Source organism: Bos grunniens, chromosome 9 (assembly GCF_055505025.1).
Source record: "Bos grunniens cultivar Pamir isolate PY7600 chromosome 9, Bosgru_T2T1.0, whole genome shotgun sequence".
Taxonomy (NCBI): Eukaryota; Metazoa; Chordata; class Mammalia; order Artiodactyla; family Bovidae; genus Bos; species Bos grunniens.
This window is the reverse complement of record NC_141173.1, coordinates 73,724,230-73,747,168: the sequence shown is the minus strand read 5'-3', so window position 1 is coordinate 73,747,168 and position 22,939 is coordinate 73,724,230. Positions and strand designations below refer to the sequence as shown.

At 39.7% G+C, this 22,939-nt stretch overlaps 1 long non-coding RNA gene across 2 annotated transcripts in view; it reads right to left on the bottom strand.

Moving 5' to 3' along the window:
• Positions 1-16,193, bottom strand: part of LOC147366176 (uncharacterized) — a 34,454-nt gene extending 18,261 nt beyond the window's left edge. The window contains exon 1 of one of the 2 annotated variants that reach the window (XR_015132413.1): positions 15,803-16,193. This is a non-coding gene — a long non-coding RNA (uncharacterized LOC147366176). The remainder of the gene's footprint in view (positions 1-15,802) is intronic. The other variant, XR_015132412.1, reaches the window with a different exon arrangement.
• Positions 16,194-22,939: the final 6,746 nt, after the last annotated feature.

Below are 22,939 nucleotides of genomic sequence, written 5' to 3'. Positions count from 1 at the left end.
TTTTTAACTCTTTTTAGTGCAGCAGCCCAAGGAAGGTAGCAGGCGGGCAGTACGTGGGAATGAAATGACCAAAGATAAAGGACATCTTTCTCCAGTTCCATCAGCCTGTGTGTATCCCATGTGATCTAAGCCCGTGCGTATCCCATGTGATCTAAGCCCGTGTGTATCCTATGTGATCTAAGCCCAGATGCCTTGATGCCATCTTCACCTACTTGCTATTCATCTATTTAGTTAATGATTTGATTTTTAGATTTGCCCCAGGCACTATGTTAAATGTTCTCTGGAACACAGGCATGAATCAGACTGAACTCTGCTCTCAGTAATCCTGAAGGTTGAACAAAAAGTTGGGTGTGGATGCCTATAGCCTTAACATGGTGAAAAGAGTGTGGGGGAGCCCAGACAGCCTTGACTTGAATCCTGTTCCACCTTGGCAGAGACCTCCTATCTCTGTCCCTTAGATCTCCATTTATTAAATGAGGATGATACTAGGGCACATCACATAGGCTTGTTTTGAGGAACTCACTTGGAACAGGGTTGGCACTAAGGTAAAAGCTACAAAAAAATAAGTGCCAAATTTACTAGCAGAGAAATGACTGAAGTGCCCTGGAATTCAGAGGCAGCCATGTGCTGGGAGACTAGGATGGCTCAGGGTGGAGACTGCATTTGACCTAGGCCTTGAAGACTCAGCTGAACTCTCTATCTGATGCTCTTTGTACAACTGTCCATCTGAGTCAGTGCTCTCAGCATGAGATAAGAACTTCGCCCAAATTTCTCTGTGCATATCTATTAGCATGTAATATACACCTGGCTCTCAAAACATGCTTTCTGAGGGCAATGAGTAAATTTTTTCTTACGTAAGGGTTAGCTGTGTGTCCTTCAAATAATCAGATCACTATTTGCTTGACGTTGAGTTAGTCACCTCGTCTCTCTGAGACTTGGTTAACCCATTTGCAATAGAAAAGGTCTGGACTCTGGAGGCACTGTCTTTAAAAAAAAACAACTCTAAACTATTGTGATTATTAACAATATTGTGAGTTTAAGCCTTGACTTTCATTTACATTATCTATGAAGCATTGCCTACACGTCACTTAAGCCTTGGGCCTCAGTTTTTTAGTGATTTTATTTCTCTCTCCAGATCTCAAAAGGAGCTTTCCAAAACTGTAAGACTGCCAAAATTTCTATTTGACCAGCAAAGTTTACAATGCTTATGCTCATATTTACAAATTCCGTCCTTCTCCACCCTACCCCTGGTCTGTCTGCTTTCCTTCATTTTACCTAGTGAAGGAAAAAAACTAGCTTACTATTGCAGTAAAAGTCAGTGTTCTTCCTACAAATCAGAAATCTCTAAAAGGAATAGGCCTTTTATTTGTTTGAGATTTGTGACCTGATTTCAATTAGACTCACTACCTAATTTCACTCTGCTTTTCCTTGTGACTGTGATGGTAAAGAATCTGCCTACAATGCAGGAGACCTGGGTTCAGTCCCTGGGTTGGCAAAATCCCCTGGAGAAGGGAATGGCAACCCACTCCAATATTCTTGCCTGGAAAATTACATGGCCTGAAGGGCCTGGCGGGCTACAGTTCATTGGGTCACAAAGAGTCAGACACGACTGAGAGATTAACACTTGGTTGTTATAGGTTCACATACTTTACTGCCTAAGAAAAAACAGAGCTTCTGGTGGTTTCCTCTGGGCTAGCTGTAAGGAAATCTGGCATATGACAAAAGGTCTGTAGCTCTTCAGTCTCTGGGGTACTAAGGGGGTGGAATGGAGATGGATGGGCTATAATAGAGTTAGGTGAGCTGATCTGCATTAATTTCCACTTGGAGAAGCAGAGACTTGTAAGAGATGTTGTGAAGACTAATGAAGTAATGAGTGATGGAATTAAACAATAGCATCATTCATCACTAGTGAATCACTACTTTCAGTTCCAAGACCCGATTTATTATTTTCAAGTACTACAAGCTATTTATTCATGCACTAGAAATTGTAAGTATTTTAAAAAGGCTAATGATTTATTTTCTTCTTACCAGCAGGATTAGAGTCAGGCCCAATATCTTTGAAACCTGTCAGAGCCTGGGGTAGGTGTGGTATGTGAGTACAAAGGAAAGAACAAGGCAGAAAGGAAAACTTTGGTATACTCTGGGCTGATTAATAATGTCTACTCACCTGTTCTCAGAAATCTTAGGAATGTCCTCATCCTTCCCTCTCTCTCACTTCGTAGCCCAATTTTTTCAAGAAATTTTGCTCTAAAATGAATTTCAAATTTGGCTATCCTATGTCATTCCTGTGGTCACTCTCTGAATTAGTCCCTCACCACCTCCAGATGGATGTTTGTGAAGGAAAGTTATGACCAACCTAGATAGCATATTCAAAAGCAGAGACATTACTTTGCCAACAAAGGTTCGTCTAGTCAAGGCTATGGTTTTTCCTGTGGTCATGTATGGATGTGAGAGTTGGACCGTGAAGAAGGCTGAGTGCCAAAGAATTGATGCTTTTGAACTGTGGTGTTGGAGAAGACTCTTGAGAGTCCCTTGGACTGCAAGGAGATCCAACCAGTCCATTCTGAAGGAGATCAGCCCTGGGATTTCTTTGGAAGGAATGATGCTAAAGCTGAAAATCCAGTACTTTGGCCACCTCATGCGAAGAGCTGACTCATTGGAAAAGACTCTGATGCTGGGAGGGATTGGGGGCAGGAGGAGAAGGGGACGACAGAGGATAAGATGGGTGGATGGCATCACTGACTCGATGGACATGAGTCTCAGTGAACTCCGGGAGTTGGTGATGGACAGGGAGGCCTGGCATGCTGTGATTCACGGGGTCGCAAAGAGTCAGACACGACTGAGTGACTGAACTGAACTGAGATGCCCACCTCTAGATTGTTTCCTATTCCTTCTTTCATGCTCTTGTCTGTTATTGTTCCTAAAAAAAATCTGGCTATGCCCAGCCCATTTTCCAAGTCTCTGCTATCCTAATCATTGTTATTAATAACTGTAGTAGAAACAAGAATTTGTTCTTTTTGATTTTGTAAATTTCTTGAACTTTGCTCCTGTTACATTTTTAACTGTTTGCTTAAAGCCCCGCCCCTTCCCCCACTCCCTGCCCCAGATTTCTTTTGAGGATCACAAGCCCTGAGGTGTCATGTTCCAAAATGAATTATCATCTACTGATCTCATCTTGGAGAAGGAAATGCCAACCACTTCAGTATTCTTGCCTAGAAAATCCCTTGGATGGAGAGCCTGGTGGCCTACAGTCCACAGGGTGGCAAAAGTGTTGTATGTGCCTTCGCGACTAAAAAATAACAACAGTCTCCTCACTGGACGTCAGGGTGCCAGGGTGGTGGAGCTCTGGTGAAGGTCCTCTTCTGGGTTGCAGACTGCTGGCTTCTCCCTGTGTCCTCACATGGAGGAAGATGAGCTCAGCGGGGTCTCTTTTATAAGAGCACTAATCTCATTTATGAAAACTCCACCCTCTGACCTCATCACTCCCCGAAGGTCTTACCTCCTAATACCATTGCACTGAGCATAGCATTTTACTATATGAGTTTTTTGGGGGACCCAAACATTCAGACCATAGCAGTAACATTCTAAACCTATCCCAAAGGCTGGAGGCTTGACCATAGGATCTCCACTTCACCTTGACCACACATCCTGTCATCTGGCATCTCATCTAAAATCTGTATTCTTGTGTGAATCTCAGTATAACATGGCAAGTACAGGTCCTCTTGTCCTTACTAATCTAACACACCTGTCTGAGAAATCTTGAAAAACAAGCCCAACTGCTATTCATCGCCCTGGTTTGGTTTTATTGTTTGCTTGGAATAGCACCTTTATGTAATTTTTCTTAACTAACAAATATGAATTATTTTATTTCCTGGTGGCACAGTATGAAGTTAAAAAAAAAAAGCATAGGCTAGTATTTTTTGGTCTTTACTTGCAAGGCTTTGTTATGGATATGTTCAAGTACTGAGTTCACCAAGGGTCTTTATTCCAATCTCTTACTCACAGACAGTGTGACCTTGAAAAGAAAAGTTGAATTAAATTCTCTAGCTATTGAGATGTTCTTTTATTTTGTTTGATTACTGGTGTCAGTATCCAAACCATTCTTAAATTATAAGCCATGTGATATGAACTTAAAACCTGTGTTGCAATTCTAGTTCATTTTCTTTGTATGGTTATCAGTAATGATGAAAGGCACAGTCTCTTAGGACAACACCTGAGCTTGAAGAATGATACTAATTTTTATCTACCTAAAGTTAGAGGGACGAATGTCATTGCTGCCTAGGGTGCATTTCAGGCCACGCTTAGAAGTTTTTATCATGTTCTCTGCAGCTCCACTTGCTGACGTTCTAGTTTTTTCCACGTTTCAAATGACTTATTCTTCTCAAAGGCTTTCCTGCTCCCAGCCAGCCAGCTGGGATTTCTTTCTTCTCCCACCCTGTTTAGGTCTTCATTCGGTCATTATCACACTTTCGTGTGTTAGTCTGTATTGTCGTCACTGGAGGTGCATGTTGTATAAAAGGGAAAGCACAGACTCTGGAGCTGGCAGATGGGTTATGTCTCTCGGACTGTGTGGCTCAGATGAATTACCTCCCTTGCCAAATCTCAATCTCCTCTTCTTTAAAATAAGGATGATAGTACCTTTTTGTCAGAGCTGCCATGAGAATTAAAGAAAATGCCATGCTTGGAGTCCCTCAGAGTTACACCTTGTATCAGTGGTGATGGAAACCCCTGTCAGTCCATTTGCATCATAGAAACAAACATGATTCCATCTTTTCCTGTATCTCCTTTTTCTTTTTTTCCCCACTACACATTCATTTAGTATTTTTGTCTGGGAAATCCCATGGACAGAGGAGCCTGGTGGGCTACAGTCCACGGGGTTGCAAAGAGCTGGACATGACAAAGCAAGTAAACATCAACACATTTGTTTTCTGTAGCTATGCGTATTGGGTGGTATTGTTAATTGCATCTTGAAATTTAAATATTTGGGATCATGAAATCAGATGATCAGTGTCTTTGATAAGATATTTTCACATCTTCTATTGGAAGTATTCTCTTTTTTAGGAATGAAGGAAAATTCTCCTGTTTTTGAGCCATTCATTTATGTCAGTCCTGCAATGTTGCGTGTAACTATAAATATCTCTAAAAGATAGAGTTTTGTAAATATTTAATCCTCTGCTAATTTGATTTTAGATTATCAATGTCAAGTATTCTGTTTTGGGTTTTTTAATGTTTTATCACACTGTGTTAAAAAGGAAAAATTGTACATTTTTAGAATGTTTTTATGAGTAAATTAATGTACTAAAAATAAAAATAAAAAAGGAAATTATATCTGTAGATAGTTAGAAGCAGAATGTGTATGGTATGCATGTGTATGTGTGAGTATTTCTGAGGGTGGGGACACAGAATTGGAAGGAAGTTTGCTGTGTCTTAGTCCTCAGCATCCGAGTCTGCAGGTCCGTGGCCTCTGCATGGCCGTACAGAGGAGAGTCCTGGAAACAAACTGTGTAGAAGTGTTTAAACTTTTCAGTCCTTATCCTAATTGAAGATGAAGCCTCAACTATATAAATATAGGTTTGCCTGACTGTATTTTCTCCCTCGGGAGCTTTTGGTCAAATTTCTCTATGGGGAAAAAAAAGAAAACAGTTGCTATGCTATACTGAAATAAAGTGTATAATTTGGTCTTTGTAAATGAAAGGTCATGAGTTCTTCCCTCATATACTTCCCTTCCTCTTGGGAACCTATGGGCTTCCTCATGCTTCTCTTCTGCTGTGTGAATTACAAAACTGTGACACCGGAGGCGACCTTCTTCCCACCCAGCCTTCCTGGGCCCCCCGCACTCAGCATCAGTGCTTCACTGGTTGTCCTTTCCTCCCACAGGTGTGTCAACAGAGAATGTGTACCAGCGGCCAATTTTTAGAAGAACACTGAGTGCTCTAATTAGGAATTCTTATTTTCACTGAATTTCTCAAAAACAGAACCAGGAGAAATTAAAGCAAAAACGATTTGATCAAGGTTGTGAATGCCAGAGGGCCAAAGGACAACATTAAGGGAGTTCAGAAACGAGGGGACCAGCCTTCTGAATAAAATCTAGGTTTCTGGAAGATTGTGGGTATTCTTTTACAAGCTCTGATCATTACTAACATATTTTGGGGAAGGGGAAAAGGCCAGTAACCAGTACTCTGTCCTCAGACATTCATTTGTCGACTGATCCATTCATTCATTCATTAAAAACATTTTTCTTTTTCTCAGCTAAGAATGTGATATATTTTCTAATAAAGGTCACTTCAGGCATGCATGCATGCTCAGTCACATCTGACTCTTTGTGACTCCATGAACTGTAGCCCACCAGGCTCCTCTGTCTGTGGAATTATCCCAGCAAGAATACTGGAGTGGGTTGCCATTTCCTTTTCCAGGAGATCTTCCCAACACAGAGATCAAACCTGCATCTCCTGTATTGGCAGGCTGATTTTTTACCACTGAGCCATCTGGGAAGCCCCCAGTAAAGGCCACATGCCATCATAAACATTCTTCATGTGACATGGGTCTTTGTCCTCCATTCATCTCAGTGTCAAAATCACATGAAGAGAATTTACTGCTAGGTCTCTTCTTTAGTCCTCTGTTTTAGTCCCTCATAGAAGGTGGGACCCATAGCTCTCAGCACTTCTATGCATATGCATGCAATCATGCTTCATATCATCAAAGAATTTAGGACTGAGTGTCACGATGTCCTTAGCACACAAGAAATTTTCAAATTTCTCAAAGCAACCAACAAGTCCCTTTAGGTTGTTTCTTAGAACCCAAGTGCACCTTTTCACTGATCCTTGGTAACATTTAAATCTATAGTTTCAGCACTGCGAGATTCTTTTAAATCTTGAGCTGTCTTTTGAGACATTGTTTATCCTTCTTTGACTCATGTGCAAATTTGATTAATCAATGTTTATCAATTCTCTTTGAATTATTCAGTTTATTATGACTCCACTAACTATACTATCAAGCAGATTCTACGAAGATATTAAAGAAAAAGTTGCCAAATATCTTTAGAAATGAATATTTACCACATCTATAGCGTTTCTAAACTGACGATAGTCTAATAACTTCATCATGAGGCTACATGACCTTGACTTATTCTTGGTCAACTAATAGGAGCTCTCTTTGGTTGGTACTTCCTTTCATAAGTTCTGCATATCATCTGTTTAACCAACCTATCTTTGTAGAACTTTGTTAAAGATTGATATCAAACATTCATCAATAATTTTTGGAAACTGCTTTTTAAAAAAAATTGGAACTTTTGTCCATCTCTACATTTCCAACATTTTTTTAGTTTCTATGAATGCTGAGATTTCAGAAATTGATCTTCCAATCACAATAGGATCCTTCTAGAAACTTGAGATAGCTTATCCAAGCCTAGGAACTTGACTTTGGATAAATAGGGCAGATAGTGTTTTGATCTCAAAGCCTTACTATGTTCTATATTTTCCAACTGAAAGATACTCTTTCTAAGGCAGAAACAAAATAGGAGAGAGCTCATCCTTTCTTGTCTGTTGTTTTTTTTAAGTATTTTTTAAATTTATTTTTTAATTGGAGGAAAATTGTTTTACAATGCTGTGTTGGCTTCTACCATATAACAATGCAAATCAGCCATAATTATTCATATATACTATACCCTCCCTCTTGGGCCTTTTAATTTTAAGCCATCTGCCAAGTAGTGGGGCTACCTCTTCTTTGTTTTTAGAAAAGTCTTTACCTGCCCTTGGCAATTTGTACAAGTGCTTCTGGCCTTTTAGCTTCTTATTTCAGCCTGTAAGTATTTTCTCTTCCCTGACACCTCTCCCTCCAACCCTTTCTATCTCACTTACTTGCACTTTTTTTCTTGTATATTATATATTTGTATTTTTAATACTAAGTCCCTCAGCTTATTTTGAGGCCTGAATGTGCACATTTCCATTGCTAGCAAATCCTGTACCCTTGGCTGACTCGCTTGATCTCTCAGAGATTAAGTTCCTTCATCTGTAAAATTTCTTCCCTGTTGGCTCAGATGGTAAAGAATCTGCTGCAATGCAGGAGACCTAGGTTCAATCCCTGGGTCAGGAAGATCCCCTGGAGAAGGGAATGACTATGCACTCCAGTATTATTGCCTGGAGAATCCCATGGACAGAGGAGCCTGGTAAACTACAGTAGATAGGATTGCAAAGAGTCAGACATGACTGAGTGGTTTTCACTATTCCATAAAATTGCAGGATGAAAATGCATGATTTACAAAGTAGTTGTAAAGGTCAAATAGAATGGTAACTTCAAAAGCTTTTGGTAAACTCTAAAGCACTATTAAAAATGTAATCTTCTTAATCTAGAGAGCCAAGTTGTACTATATAGAAACATATGCACATAGACTATTAATACTGGAAAGGATCTGAGAGTTCATCTAGTCCAACCCTTTCAATTAACAGATAAGGAAACAGATCAGAAAGGGTGATGGAACTCACCAAAGCTCCCAGCTAAAGGCATCATTGTAGAAAGCTTCACATACTCTGGATGGTGATTTATGATCTCAGCTGTTTCTGTCTAAATCTGATGACCTTGGTTATAGCTCTGGCTCTGCTGATAAATGGTTGTGACTTCCCTGGAGCTGAACTTGAAATTATTCTACCTTGTCCACTACTCCTCATTGCATCCACTGTGCCCTATTCTATTACCTTAACTTCCTTCTCAACACAGCGTCACAGACAGCCAAGACCAACCTTCCTGAGGCAGACTTTCCTGCTTTAGATTATTTTTCTCTATTCCGTTGGGGCCTATTTGTTGTTCTATCGCCAAAATAGTTTTGTTGCTATTGTTTTGCTCTTTACCATTTAGTGGCAAACTACTTCCAGAGACATTGATGAAATGAATAAAGTAAGCAAGGGAAATGGAAGCTCTGGGTGAAAGTTGGTATAATTTGTTTGTTTTGAAGAAAATATATAATTAAACAAATTAGCACATCTTTATCTAGTGCCAGCTAGAGATACGAGGTCTAACAGTTTATAAAAGGCAGTCTATTAGAACTCAAGCTCACAGAGTTTAAAATATTCTAAAGGATATTTTATGTGTCCATTCTATAAATAGTGCTGCTTTATATAATGGATAACAGCTGCCACTTTTGGAGTGTCTACAGGTTGTGTGTAGACTTGATGACATGTTTCAACTTATTAACACTGCCAAGAAGTACTATTATTTTTATTTTATGGATAAGGAGACTGAAACTCAGAGAGTTTAAGTTCCTTGTCCTAGGGTACATAAGCCAAATGGCATAATCAAAATTTGAACTTACATTGGCCTGACTTTGGTTTGTGCTTTTTATGAAAGTTTCAGAGATGTACTTCCTTCTGTAAATTACACATCTGAGTATACCCAGTATTATGAAGTCTGAGATGACATGCTTTCTCTTAAATTTTATTCATCCAAATAATTAGAGAGAGAAGCAAAGAACACTTAATTTTAGAAAATCAGTGGATGGCCAGATGGAATTCTGCCAAGAACCATTTCTAGCTTGGCAGTTTCCTAGCCCAGATCTGGGCCTTTCTGTCCTCAAAATCGGAGAAGGCAATGGCAACCCACTCAAGTACTCTTGCCTGGAAAATCCCATGGACAGGCGAGCCTGGTAGGCTGCAGTCCATGGGGTCGCTAAGAGTCGGACACGACTGAGCGACTTCACTTTTACCTTTCACTTTCATGCATTGGAGGAAGAAATGGCAATCCACTCCAGTGTTCTTGCCTGGAGAATCCCAGGGACAGGGGAGCCTGGTGGGCTGCCGTCTATGGGGTCGCACAGAGTCAGACACGACTGAAGCGACTTAGCAGCAGCAGCAGCAGCAGTCCTCAAAATATACAGATCAAACACTTAACTTTAAATTTACCTTTCAAGGTACTAAAAAGCGATAGAATAATTAACTAATCCAGAATGCACATATATTTGTTGAAAATTCACATTCACAATGTGTTCCTACATTTTTTTTTTTTTTGTACTAGACAACAGATAAAACTTACTTTGTACAGAATGCACTGACTTGGCCAGATTTTCTGAACCAGGCACTTCTTATTCTGTCCTGCTTTAGCTGCTAGATCTTTTTTTGGAATAAAGACCTCTCCCCTTAGGTTTTTCCAGAGATATTCAGGTTGTTATGTCATTGTAATTCTTTTGATGGGAGAGAGCAGCAGTATAAACATTCATCCCAAATCTTAGCCTTGAGGTTGTACTGTCCTGACCTGTGTCTTAAAGAGGAGAATGGACCGGAAAATACTTAGAACATCCTTGTGTCCCTGAAGACCAATGATGAAAGAAGATGTTAGTTATGTGGGTGACCTGGGTTTAGTTTGAGAGGTTTGTTTATTTATTTGTAGATAGTAACGTATCATTGATGTTCTCTTGTTATCAGAAGGATTAGCAGACTTTTTTTCTTTAAAGAACCAGTATCTATTTATTGTTTATAAAGATAAAATTATTGATGCTGCTGCTAAATCTGAACAGCTGTTGTGTGGACTCTCCTTCAGTATCGCTGTCACTCAAATGCATCATGTGTGAATTCACACGCCTCGTTCAAACAAGTCAGGGGCTTTCAGTTGACTGTCTTGATCAGACAAGTGGTCATAAAGCAACACTGGGCACCCATTAGCTTCATCCTCTTTGTGGTTTGTTCACAGACATACTATGAGAACTTGACCTTTGGATCTATTTACCCATCTGAAAAATAACGGTAATAGGCACTTTGGTACTATCTATTTATCTCCTTTTTTGGTGTACTGAGGATTTAAGAGTTAAGCTCCCTTAGCTATCCAAATGAAGGGTTTGGCATCATCACCAACTATGATCAAGGAAATGAGTAAGATGACAAGCATTCTACCACTGGAAGGTATTTCTGGAGTGAACTAATTTTACCACTTTGTTCTCCATCATCAAATCCAGAGTGGGATATGGCTTAATACAAAAAAGGTGGAATAAATTGCCTTTACTGTTCAGGGTCTATTGACAAGCTTTACTTAGTCTGAATTTGTTTTTGGAACAAGGGGGCAAAGACTTATTATCAATGATTACTCCTGACACTTTTAAATAGTTTTTAAGCTCTTAAAATGCCCCTAATCCTAAGTTTTAAGGAAGAGAAAGAATGATGGGTAAAGGTAAAAATCAGATGGGCTTATGTAATTGCAATGTATCATGCTTTAAAAAAAACTCTTAACAGTTTCCCTGGCTCCTGAGTTAACTTTTAATACTTTTAAAGGGAAAAAAAATTGCAAGTAAGATTTGGCTAATTTTTTCCCTACTTATTTATGGTGTGTCAGAGGAAGGGTAATCCTAGGAAATTTACACTAAAGTAAAACACTAGAACATAAGGAGAAAAAGATACGGAGCACTCATAAATAAATGTTCCTTCACAACTTTTCATATAGAAAAATGTTGCACTTATGAAAAGCAACAATAATTGATTCTTTGGCTCTAGTCATCTGTGAGTTTGATACCAGAAACATGGCCCGTCTACTTTAGTAGATGCTGCTCAGGAAACACCAAAATGAATAAGCTGTGCACATTGCCTTCCATGTTCCTTCTGTCTAATGGAGGAGACTGATGTGCAAGCACTATATAGAACGTGGATTTAAGAGTCTGAACACAAGCAACTCAAATGATATATTTAGAGAAAATAGAAGAAGGAAAGAGTAAATGTGACCTGGGTGGTCAGGGAGAGATTTTGAGAATTTGCACTTGGTTGGAACTTTGGGGACATGGCCCTTCATGCTGAGGACCAACCAAGAAATGTGAACATGGAAGAGCCTGTTTGGGAAGTGACGGGAAGACTGATAGGGCTGGAGAGTAGGACATAGTAGGAGAGAAAGTTGGAATGAAGTTTGGGTTCAGATTCTAGGGGAAGATGAATGTTTTTCTCTGCATACCAATTCTTTAGGGAACAAAATCTCATGTGAACCTGCAGACACTCTTCTTTAATTACCTTCTTTGAATGCACTTGCTATGTCAAACAATGTTTTTTTTAAAAAAAAAACAAACAAAACAAGATCTCTCAAGGCACCCAAGTATTGCCAAGTCTAGGCCACTTAGCAATGGGCCATAGCTAGGAAGTAGCAGTTAGGATTAGAAAGAGCCACAGAAGTCATCTAGTGCTACTATGTACTAGTTTCTTATGGCCGCTGTGACAAGTTACCATAAACGTAGCGACTTAACACAACACAAACTTACTCTCTTTCAGTTCTGTAGGCCAGAAGTCTGAAATCAGTTTCACTGGGCTAACTCAAGTTGCCTAGAGGGCTAGTTCTTTCTGGAAAACCTGAGGGAAAATTTCTTTTGCTCTCCTTTTCCAGTTGGGGCTGGTTTCAAGGGTGGACACCTGTGTTCATAGGCTTGTGGCCAGTTCTTTCATCTTCGGATCGTCTCACTCCAGTTTATGCTTCCATCATCACCTCGCCTTCTCCTCTGATTGAATCCTTCTGGGCCCCTTTGATAAGAATAGTTGTGATTATCTCGGGTCTACCTAGGTAATGTAAGACTATCTCCCCATCTCAAGTTCTTTAACGATCACTTCCGCAAAATCCCTTTTGCCAAATAAAGTAACACTCATAGGTTTCAGAGACTAGGATGTAGACATATTGGCAAGGGGATGGGGCATCATTTAGCCTGCCACAAACCTCCACGTTTTGTAAAGTAGCATGTTCAGATCCAGCTTGGTATAAGGTCATACGAGTAGCTATAGACACTGTACCATAATGTCAGTCTTCCCATGCTTTCAGTGAGGAACTGGTGGTGCTTTTGAAAGGCAGAGATTCCAATCAGCTGAGACTGGAACTGATCAGAAGCACCCAGAGTGGCTTTTTAGGAGTGAAGAAGCTTCTTCATACTTAGTGTCACTGAGTGCTCAGTCACTCAATTGTGTCTGACTCTGCAATCCCATGGACTATAGACCACCAGCCTCCTCTGTCCGGGGAATTTTCCAGGCAAGAATACTGGAGTGGGTTGTCATTTCCTCCTCCAGGGGATCTTCCCAACCCAGGGGTCAAACCCACATCTTCTGTGTCTCCTGCATTGGCTGGTGGATTCTTAACCACTGTGCCACTGTCACTGGGCAAGGACCAATTTAAGAGAAGGGTAAATGCTCTTTATAGGACCCAAAAAGGCTGTGAGACTGTTCTTTCATTGAGTGGAGAAGAGATTGGGGGAGGAAAAAGAGAAATGCGCACAAAAAGAGAAGAAAAGAGAGCGCAGAATGCAGAGAAGGAGTTGTATTGAAGTGGAGTCAAAAGAAAAGATGGTCAAGTGTATCCCATAATGATGCCACTTTTCTCTGTATATGGTCTCTGAAACCAAGTGTATTCTGCAATACTTTCTCTTCATTAATGCCTAGAGTTTATCTTCCTTAACAGTTATATTACTTTGCTTATGTTTTGCTCACAATTTATGTCCTTTACTGATTCATCCTCAGTATTAGATTCTCTAGAGAATAGCAATAATTTCCATTTCTTTGTACACTGCAGAGCACAAAAAGGTGTTTTATAACAGTTTTAATCATTTTAATGATGATATACAGAGTGCATCACACTACCATCATTAGCATTTTTCTTTGAAAAAGTTCTGGAGAAATTCCAACATAATTTTGTACTTTAACTGAAAGAAGAGCTTGAAGCTAATATAAAGGGAATATTGTTTTTGAAACTAATAAAGAAAGCAAAGATTACCAAGAAATAGCAAAGACATATTGATGTAAAATTGGAAAAGCAATGCAAGAGATGAGATGGGACCTTTGAGAGGAAAGGGAAAATTTAAAAATGACTTTTAACTATAAATAGAATAAGTGAAGGACAGTATAAAACGTTCCCCTATTATTACAGGAGGAAGTATTGCTGGTTGATGATATTAAAATAGAAGCTTAAAAAAATGTTCATCTTTACCCAAAAACTGATCTACAATAAGAATCAATCTACATACTAATTAGAGGAGAGGTGGATCAAGTTGAAAGAATAAGGAACATTATCAAAATATTTACTAAAAAATATTGAGTATTTTTATATTAATATTTCTGTGTCTTATTATTTCCTAGCTTCTTCAAGGCAGACAAATTTTAGGCTATTGTTGTAATTTGTCCTATATCAGCTTACAGATTTCAATACATGATGGGTACTTAGTAAGTATGTGACAATGATTATTAATATGAATTAAAGCTCTTGAAAATATCTGAAAACTTAAACGTTTGACTTGGAATATTTACTTATGCTCATCAATACAGAATATATAAAAATGAAAATAAATCTAGTATGACATAATTTTTGTTTTGAGCACTTTCTTTTGATAATATGTCTGAAAAAACCTACCCAAATGCTCTCCACTTCTGCCCATGGAAACCTCACTTACTCTTCAAAGCCCAACTAAGTGACCACTTCCTCATAAGACCTTCCCTGATCCCCTCTAAGTCATTTATGACTCTTCCAAATGTCCACAGTACTTTAGTTGATTCACTTTGTCCTCATAATTACACACTGATTTTAATTAAAATTCTTTCTGTTAAGTCTGTGTCATCTGCGTGTGTGTATTAGTCACTCAGTTGTATCCAACTCTTGGCAACCCCATGGACTGTATTCCCCCAGGCTCCTCGGTCCATTGGATTCTCCAGGCAAGAATATTGGAGTGGGTAGCTATTCCCTTCTCCAGGGGATCTTCCTGACCCAGGGATTGAACCCAGGTCACCCTCATTGCAAGCAGATTCTTTACCATCTGAGCCACCAGAAAAGGCCCTGTGTTTTCTACTAAATAATAATTCTTCAAAGGCAAAAACTGTCTATTCATACTTTTTGACTAGTGCACTAGTCATCTAAAAATAAACAATATGAATAAGTATGAATAAGTCAATGAAATGACTGTTTTATAACAGTAACTCAGAATTACCTTGTCAAAATCCTGTATACTCTACCTATTGAATCAGTTCTTCTAGGCATGGGGGGTGGTGGTGGTAGGATCTGCAATTCTATTATTTTTAAGAGACTGCCCAAGTTGTTCACATAAAGTCAGACAGGCATCTTGCACCAGTAGCATTTGGGAATCACTCACCAATAAATCAGTCGGATATAAAGTTCATCTTTGTGTGCTTGTGAGGTATGTTCACCATGAGTTCAAGTAATTATCAGAGAATGGGCAAGCTGTTTCTAAGGGGAAATAAGAATAATGGAAGGTCTCTAAAAGCAAGTAACAGTAGATATCAACTGGCAGTGAAATTGGCTGGTAATTTAGGTAAAGCCACTTTTCTGGAGAAAATCTGAGTCAATTCTGCCTAGTAAGTCCAGTCCCATTCATACCCAATGAAGAGTTAAAGTGAGACCACTAAGGAGGCTCTGATACACTTTCTTGTTCCCCATGAGTTATCAGAATAACTGTCATTTTTTTCCATCAAGACCTGTTATAATAACTTTACTGTATGTCTGAGGAGGCCTTACAAATAGCTGTGAAAAGAAGGGAAGCGAAAAGCAAAAGAGAAAAGGAAAGATATACCCATTTGAATGCAGAGTTCCAAAGAATAGCAAGAAGAGATAAGAAAGCCTTCCTCAGCGATCAGTGCAAAGAAGTAGAGGAAAACAATAGAATGGGAAAGACTAGAGATCTCTTCAAGAAAATTAGAGATACCAAGGGAACATTTCATGCAAAGATGGGCTCAATAAAGGACAGAAATGTAGGGACCTAACAGAAACAGAAGATATTAAAAAGAGGTGGCAAGAATACACAGAAGAACTGTACAAAAAAGATCTTCACCACCCAGATAATCACAATGGTGTAATCACTCACCTAGAGCCAGACATCCTGGAATGTGAAGTCAAGTGGGCCTTAGGAAGCATCATTATGAACAAAGCTAGTGGAGGTGATGGAATTCCAGTTGAGCTATTTCAAATCCTGAAAGATGTTGCTGTGAAAGTGCTGCACTCAATATGCCAGCAAATTTGGAAAATGCAGCAGTGGCCACAGGACTGGAAAAGATCAGTTTTCATTCCAATCCCAAAGAAAATCAATGCCAAAGAATGCTCAAACTACCTCACAATTGCACTCATCTCACACGCTAGTAAAGTAATGCTTAAAATTCTCCAAGTCAGGCTTCAGCAAAGTTCAGTGAACCGTGAACTTGCAGATGTTCAAGCTGGTTTTAGAAAAGGCAGAGGAACCAGAGATCAAATTGCTGACATCCACTGGATCATGGAAAAAGGAAGAGAGTTCCAGAAAAACATCTATTTCTGCTTTATTGACTATGCCAAAGCCTTTGACTGTGTGAATCACAATAAACTGTGGAAAATTCTGAAAGAGATGGGAATACCAGAAACCTGACCTGCCTCTTGAGAAACCTGTATGCAGGCCAGGAAGCAACAGTTAGAACTGGACATGGAACAACAGACTGGTTCCAAATAGGAAAAGGAGTACGTCAAGGCTGTATATTGTCACCCTGCTTCTTTAACTTATATGCAGAGTACATCAAGAGAAACGCTGGGCTGGAAGAAGCACAAGCTGGAATCAAGATTGCCGGGAGAAATATCAATAACCTCAGATATGCAGATGACACCACCCTTATGGCAGAAAGTGAAGAACTAAAAAGCCTCTTGATGAAAGTGAAAGAGGAGAGTGAAAGGGTTGGCTTAAAGCTCAACATTCAGAAAACTAAGATCATGGCATCCGGTCCCATCACTTCAAGGCAAATAGATGGGGAAACAGTGGGAACAGTGGCTGACTTTATTTTTCTGGGCTCCAAAATCACTGCAGATGGCGATTGCAGCCATGAAATTAAAAGATGCTTACTTCTTGGAAGGAGAGTTATGACCAACCTAGATAGCATATTAAAAAGCAGTAACATTACTTTGCCAACAAAGGTCCATCTAGTCAAGGCTATGGTTTTTCCAGTAGTCATGTATGGATGTGAGAGTTGGACTATAAAGAAAGCTGAGTGCAGAAGAATTGATGCTTTTGAACTGTTGTGTTGGAGAAGACTCTTGAGAGTCCCTTGGACTACAAGGAGATCCAACCAGTCCATCCTAAAGGAGATTGATCCTGGGTGTTCACTGGAAGGACTGATGTCGGAGCTGAAACTCCAATACTTTGGCCAGCTGATGCAAAGAGCTGACTCATTTGAAAAGACCCTGATGCTAGGAGGGATTGAGGGCAGGAGGAGAAGGGGATGACAGAGGATGAGATGGTTGGATGGCATCACCGACTAGATGGACATGGGTTTGGGTGGACTCCAGGAGTTGGTGATGGACAGGGAGGTCTGGTGTGCTGTGGTTCATGGAGTTGCAAAGAGTTGCACATGACTGAGTGACTGAACTGAACTCACTAAAGCCTACCCTTGAAATTCTACTTCACTTTTCATGTTGTCAATCGGTACCAAAAGGGAGTTTTCATTAAAGATGACAATTTAAACTCTTCTCAAAAGCATAATAATATGCTAGTAAGAGAAGCCTTTACTAGCTTCCCAGGTGGCACTAGTGGCAAAGATCCCATCTGCCAATGCAAGAGATATAAGAGAGGCTGGTTCGATCCCTGGGTTGGGAAGATCCCCTGGCTCGGGGCATGGCAACCCACTCTAATATTCTTGCCTGGAGAAACCCATGGCAGAGGAGCCTGGTGTGCTACAGTCCATAGCGTCACAGAGTCAGACGCAATTGAAACAACTTAGCACACACAAAGAGAGAAGACTACAAAGCCTTAAAGACAAAACAGAAGAAAAATAGGATGAAAGATTTCAACCTTTTTACGAGACACAAAGTAGATGGAGAAGTGGTAACTGCCTCAAAAGAGAGGAGGAAGCTATAACTTACATGACCTTCAAAGTAAAAGTGCTAATGCAAAATGAGCTTATCGCCATCATTGAATCCCTAAGAAGCTAGCACTAGAGTGACTGGGCTCTTTGATCTCTTTCTGGACTGAATATAGCCTGTAGTTAACCTACAGTCTTACCAAGAGCAGGAGATTTGAAATTTATTCTCAAGCAGCACTGAAGGGAGAAAACTTCAGATATGGAGGCGTGAAGATATTTGAGACATGGGCTGATCACAGAGGCATTGAAAGGCCCTGCACATTGAATACTAGTAACCCCCTCCCTTTTTACTGCTGTGTTTATCTTCCAGATATTTACTCTTCAGGCAGAAACTCTTCTTGGAAGGGATAAATGTCATCAGAGATTTCCTCATCCTGATGTTTGAGTCTCACCCAAAATATTTGACTTCCATCCTGACTATTTCACAATGAGTCTCATCAGTTGATAACCTCTGTGCTTGCACACAGAGCTGTCAGTGCTTTGTTCTTAAACGTTGATTGGTGGCCAAGGATCATCAGATGTTCTAGGAAAGCCTCCAACACAAAAGAGAGATCAAATATATAAACAGAAATGAAGAAACTTAGAAATTCATGTCATTTAGGGAATGGCTCAATTTCCCACTTCCTTTCATTTACTGAACCCTCTGACTGCTATCCCTGCCCCAGTTCTAATAAATGGATTTTTGCCTCTTTTTTATGGCCAAGCTCTCCTCTTGTACCTCTTCTGGGAGCCCCCTGCTTTGTTTCTATGCCCAAGACAGCCCTGATATGCCACCCAGTACTTATTTCTTCCCAGCTTTAAGCTCTTCCCTCTCTTATTTCTAGCCACACAAAGGTCACTTCTTCCCAGTGTCCTCAACTCAGAGTTTGTAGTTTGAGTCTGGTTTCTTGCTCACAGCCTTTTCTGAGCTGCCCACCTGCCCACCTGTTTGTGACAGTTTCGACTTCCCCTTCCCTGGCTCCACCCACCTGCTCTAATACTTGAATATCCCTGGTCCTGCTGATGTCCTCCTTGTTGCCTCTGCCTTCCTCTTGTCAATCTGTAACCTGTAGGGCAAGCTGATTTTCTCCCATTGCCTACAGCTCCATCTGCTCCCTAAAAACCTAATCCACTTAGATGGATACGTGCTTTTTTCAATTCCTATAAGTCTGAGCCCTCCCAGTGAATTCTTAACTAAATAACAAAATAATTTCAGCACTTAAGAGTCATCTACTGCAAGGAGTAAGTTGGTCTAAAGTTGCCCATGGAAAGAACACTGTGTTTAGTTGAAGGAAGGGAAAAAACCTCTATTATTCTCAATTCCTTTACTGTGAGCTGAAATTGTGATTCCCTGGGACAGTCTTTGACATGGGTTAGCAGGGGTAGAGACCTGTCCTTGCTATCTGCCTCCATCAGGTAAACTGTGCTCTGCCATCCCAGCTTCTACAGCGGTAAAGTCCTGGCCATGTGGGCCTGTGTACCTGGTGCTGTCTTCTTCCAGTCCATCTGGGTGCTGAGTGAAAGCACCAGGATTCCATAGTTGAATTGCTGCAGCTCTGAATACCCTTTAAACAAAGGGAGTTTTTCTGAGATACTTTGAACTTGAAAAATCTCAGAATGATTAAAATGAAGGCTGATGCATGAAAATACACTCCCAAGAGGTATCTTCAAGTAAGAGTCTTTAATTCTTTTTTATGTTCTGGAAGAAATAAAGGAGATAACAACATTTATCTTTTTTTTTTTTTTTACTTCTTTCAGAAATAAGCCTCCTACTCAATAAGCCATTAAATGCCCAATAATAAGAGAAATGCTCTTAAGGTGTAAATTGAAATAGGGAAATCTTCTAAATCCACCTACATTTTTTCATTGTTCTTTCTCTAAAAGTCTTATTTAAGTGTAACTTGTTTTCTCATAAAATTGAGTTTCAGATTTTAACTCCTGAATATAACCTACTTGGTCAAACATTATAAATCCTTCAAAAATGGTGAAGTATTGTCTTTAGCAAAACATATTGTAGTCTTGCAAAACACATTGTAATCTTGCAAAACACATGATCATAAACCAGAACAGTGCTTTGAAAACTTTAACTTTAATCAACTGCTTAAGTTTTTTAGTTATAGTTATAATTCCCAATGCCAAGATGATGTTACTCATGTATGGAGGTGATTTTCAGAGGGACAAAGATTACTATTAAATGAATTATGTAAATAGAAAACTATGTCTTCTTAAAAGTCTTTTCAGTCCTTCTTAGTCTGGCAGTTTTTTCAACTCCACTTGTTAATCTCCCATCTTAAAAAAGAAAGCAAGGGCTTTCCTACATTCCAGCTAGAATTGTAATCACACTGTTATGATTTTTTTAAGTAATTACCTTTTGTTTATTACACATGATTTTAGTATAAAATTTATGATTGTTTTATTCCAAGAATTATTAATTTTACTACATCATTGGTGATATAGAGGTAGGGCACAGGTTGGGCAGTTGGTATGTAAACAATAGAAACTTAGGAAATATTGGTTTCTGGGAAGTTTGAGTGTTTCTCAAACTTTACTCGTTGGTTGATTTTTTTTCACTGACTCAGCCAAGTCAATTGGGTGTTTATTTACTGTAAGATAGACACAATCACTGATAACTCTAACCTTTTGACATATTAATAAAATGTAAATGTTGTTTAGGTATTTAGATTTAATGGTACTTTTTAATCTTCATCTTTCATTGTCCTCTGAAATAAGCATACATTGGTAGCCCTGTCTACCTTTAAACTTCAGAGAAGTCTCTGAAAATTAGATCCATTGACATCAATACAATTGCAAACATGGTACCATTGAGAGCAAGGACTCGTGATAAGATTTGGTTAAAAAAAAAAGTCATAAACACCAAGAATGTCTGTATATTTTAGAAAATACTCTCCAAATAAATATATTTTCAAAAATTCTTATAGAACTTTAAGATCCCCCCATGCCTAGGATATTTAAGAAATATTTGGCTTCACAAACACATTTAACTATTTTTTCTAACTTCCTACTCTCTAAAGTCAAGAATCCCCAAATAATACTGACCCCAAAGCTGAAATGCAAAGGAAAGAATCATTCTCCCTTGACTATATCTACACATATACTAGCAGATCACACTGGGAGTTGGTACCACACTGGGAGTTGGAACACAGCGAGAGAATACCAAAGGAGCCCACAGGCTAGTGGGGCAGAGAGAGGGGGGTAGGGCAACCATCAGACAGGACAGGATATGAAGGAGGGACTTAATTGCGCAAATCAAAGTTATGGGGATTTGAAAGAAGAAAACTTTTCATTAGTTCAGTTCAGTTCAGTTCAGCCGCTCAGTCATGTCTGATTCTTTGTGATCCCATGGACTGCAGCATGCCAGGCTTCCCTGTCCATCACCAGCTCCCGGAGCCTACTCAAACTCATGTCCATCGCATTGGTGATGCCATCCAACCATCTCATCCTTTGTCATCCTCTTCTCCTCCTGCCTTCAATCTTCCCCAGCATCAGGGTCTTTTCCAATGAGTCAGATCTTCACATCAGTTGGCCAAAGTATTGGAGCTTCAGCTTCAGCATCAGTCCTTCCAATGAATATTCAGGACTCATTTCCTTTAGGATTGACTGGTTGGATCTCCTTGCAGTCCAAGGGACTCTCAAGAGTCTTCTCCAACACCACAGTTCAAAAGCATCAATTCTTCAGTGCTCAGCTTTCTTGATAGTCCAGGTCTCGCATATATACATGACTACTGGAAAAACCATAGCTTTGACTAAACAGACCTTTGTTGGTAAAGTAATGTCTCTGCTTTTTAATATGCTGTCTAGGTTAGTCATAGGGGATAACAACAAAGTCCTAAAAGAGATGATATTTGAGATGAGATCTGAAGAATTAGCAGAATTCAAAGTAGATATTCTAGATGGATCATCCTCCAACTTTCATTGATAATATGCTCTGTACTAGGAGCTGAAGGTGCAAAGAGTAATATAATGTTGTTGATGATAATAATAATAATCTGTTATAGAAAAACACTTCAGTGGAAATTGTTACCACACAATGTATTAACTGGTGTAATAGCACTCTTTAGACGCAACTATGGAGGAAGAAATTATTTCTGCCTGGGAGATTGAAAAAGCATTTCTAAAGGAAATGAACTTTGATCTGGGCTTGAATAATGAATAGAGTTTTACCAGATGGAAAAGATGAGAAATATATCCCAGGCAATGATCACAACATATGACAAACCATGAAGGCATAAAAGAACAGAACGCATTTGGGAAGGGTGAGAAGCTTCTATGTGGTAAGAGTGTCAGGGGAGGAGGTGAGGATGGAAATGGAGATGAACGGAGAAAATGCCTGGAAAGACATATAGAGGCTAATTTGTGAAAGGCAATGCATGTGATGCTATGGAATTTAAACTTCATCCTAGAAGACATTATTTTAAGTAAAACAGTATAGTTCAGATCTCTGCATTTAGAAATATCATTTTGGGGACATGAGAGAGGCATGGGGACATGAGAGAGGTAACATAGGAGATGTGGTGCAGGGGAGGTAAGGAGGAGGTGCCCTGAACAGACAGAGCCTTACATGGCAATGTGGGCTAGGAACAGGGAAATTTAGAGTGAACTGTAGAGAGCTTTGGAGGCCAGATTGAGGCGTTGGCATTGAGTTCTGTGAGAACAGAAACCGCCAGTGCTGTACTTTAGGAAGACTGCTCTGGAAAAGCCTATGAAATGGATTACTACAGGGAGACCCTAGGGCCCAGGACACAGCTTAAAGTCTATAGTGACAGCTTGGAGATACTCCCGATCTACCATCTGTTCTGTCCCTGCTCTTGCTCTTCCTTTCTAGCTGAATCCCGGTTTTGTTCTATTATCTCCCCTCCTTTCTCCTTTTCCTAGCCCTGGGCTTCAGAAGAAGAAGCACTATTCCCTGCTCAGAGGATGAATCTGCTCTAGGATGAGACTATGGAGTCCATTTCTAGTCAAAGAGATGTGAAGAAAGTCCTCTAGGGACTCCTGGGAAATGTCTTCTTTATTTTGTCTCTTCGAGCAAGAGACAGCCTCTCCTGCCAAAAGGTGTCTCCATGTGGCACTTGGAACTGCCAGTTCACCATTTTGCTGTGAAAAGAGGAACTAGTCCATGGACAAAGCAA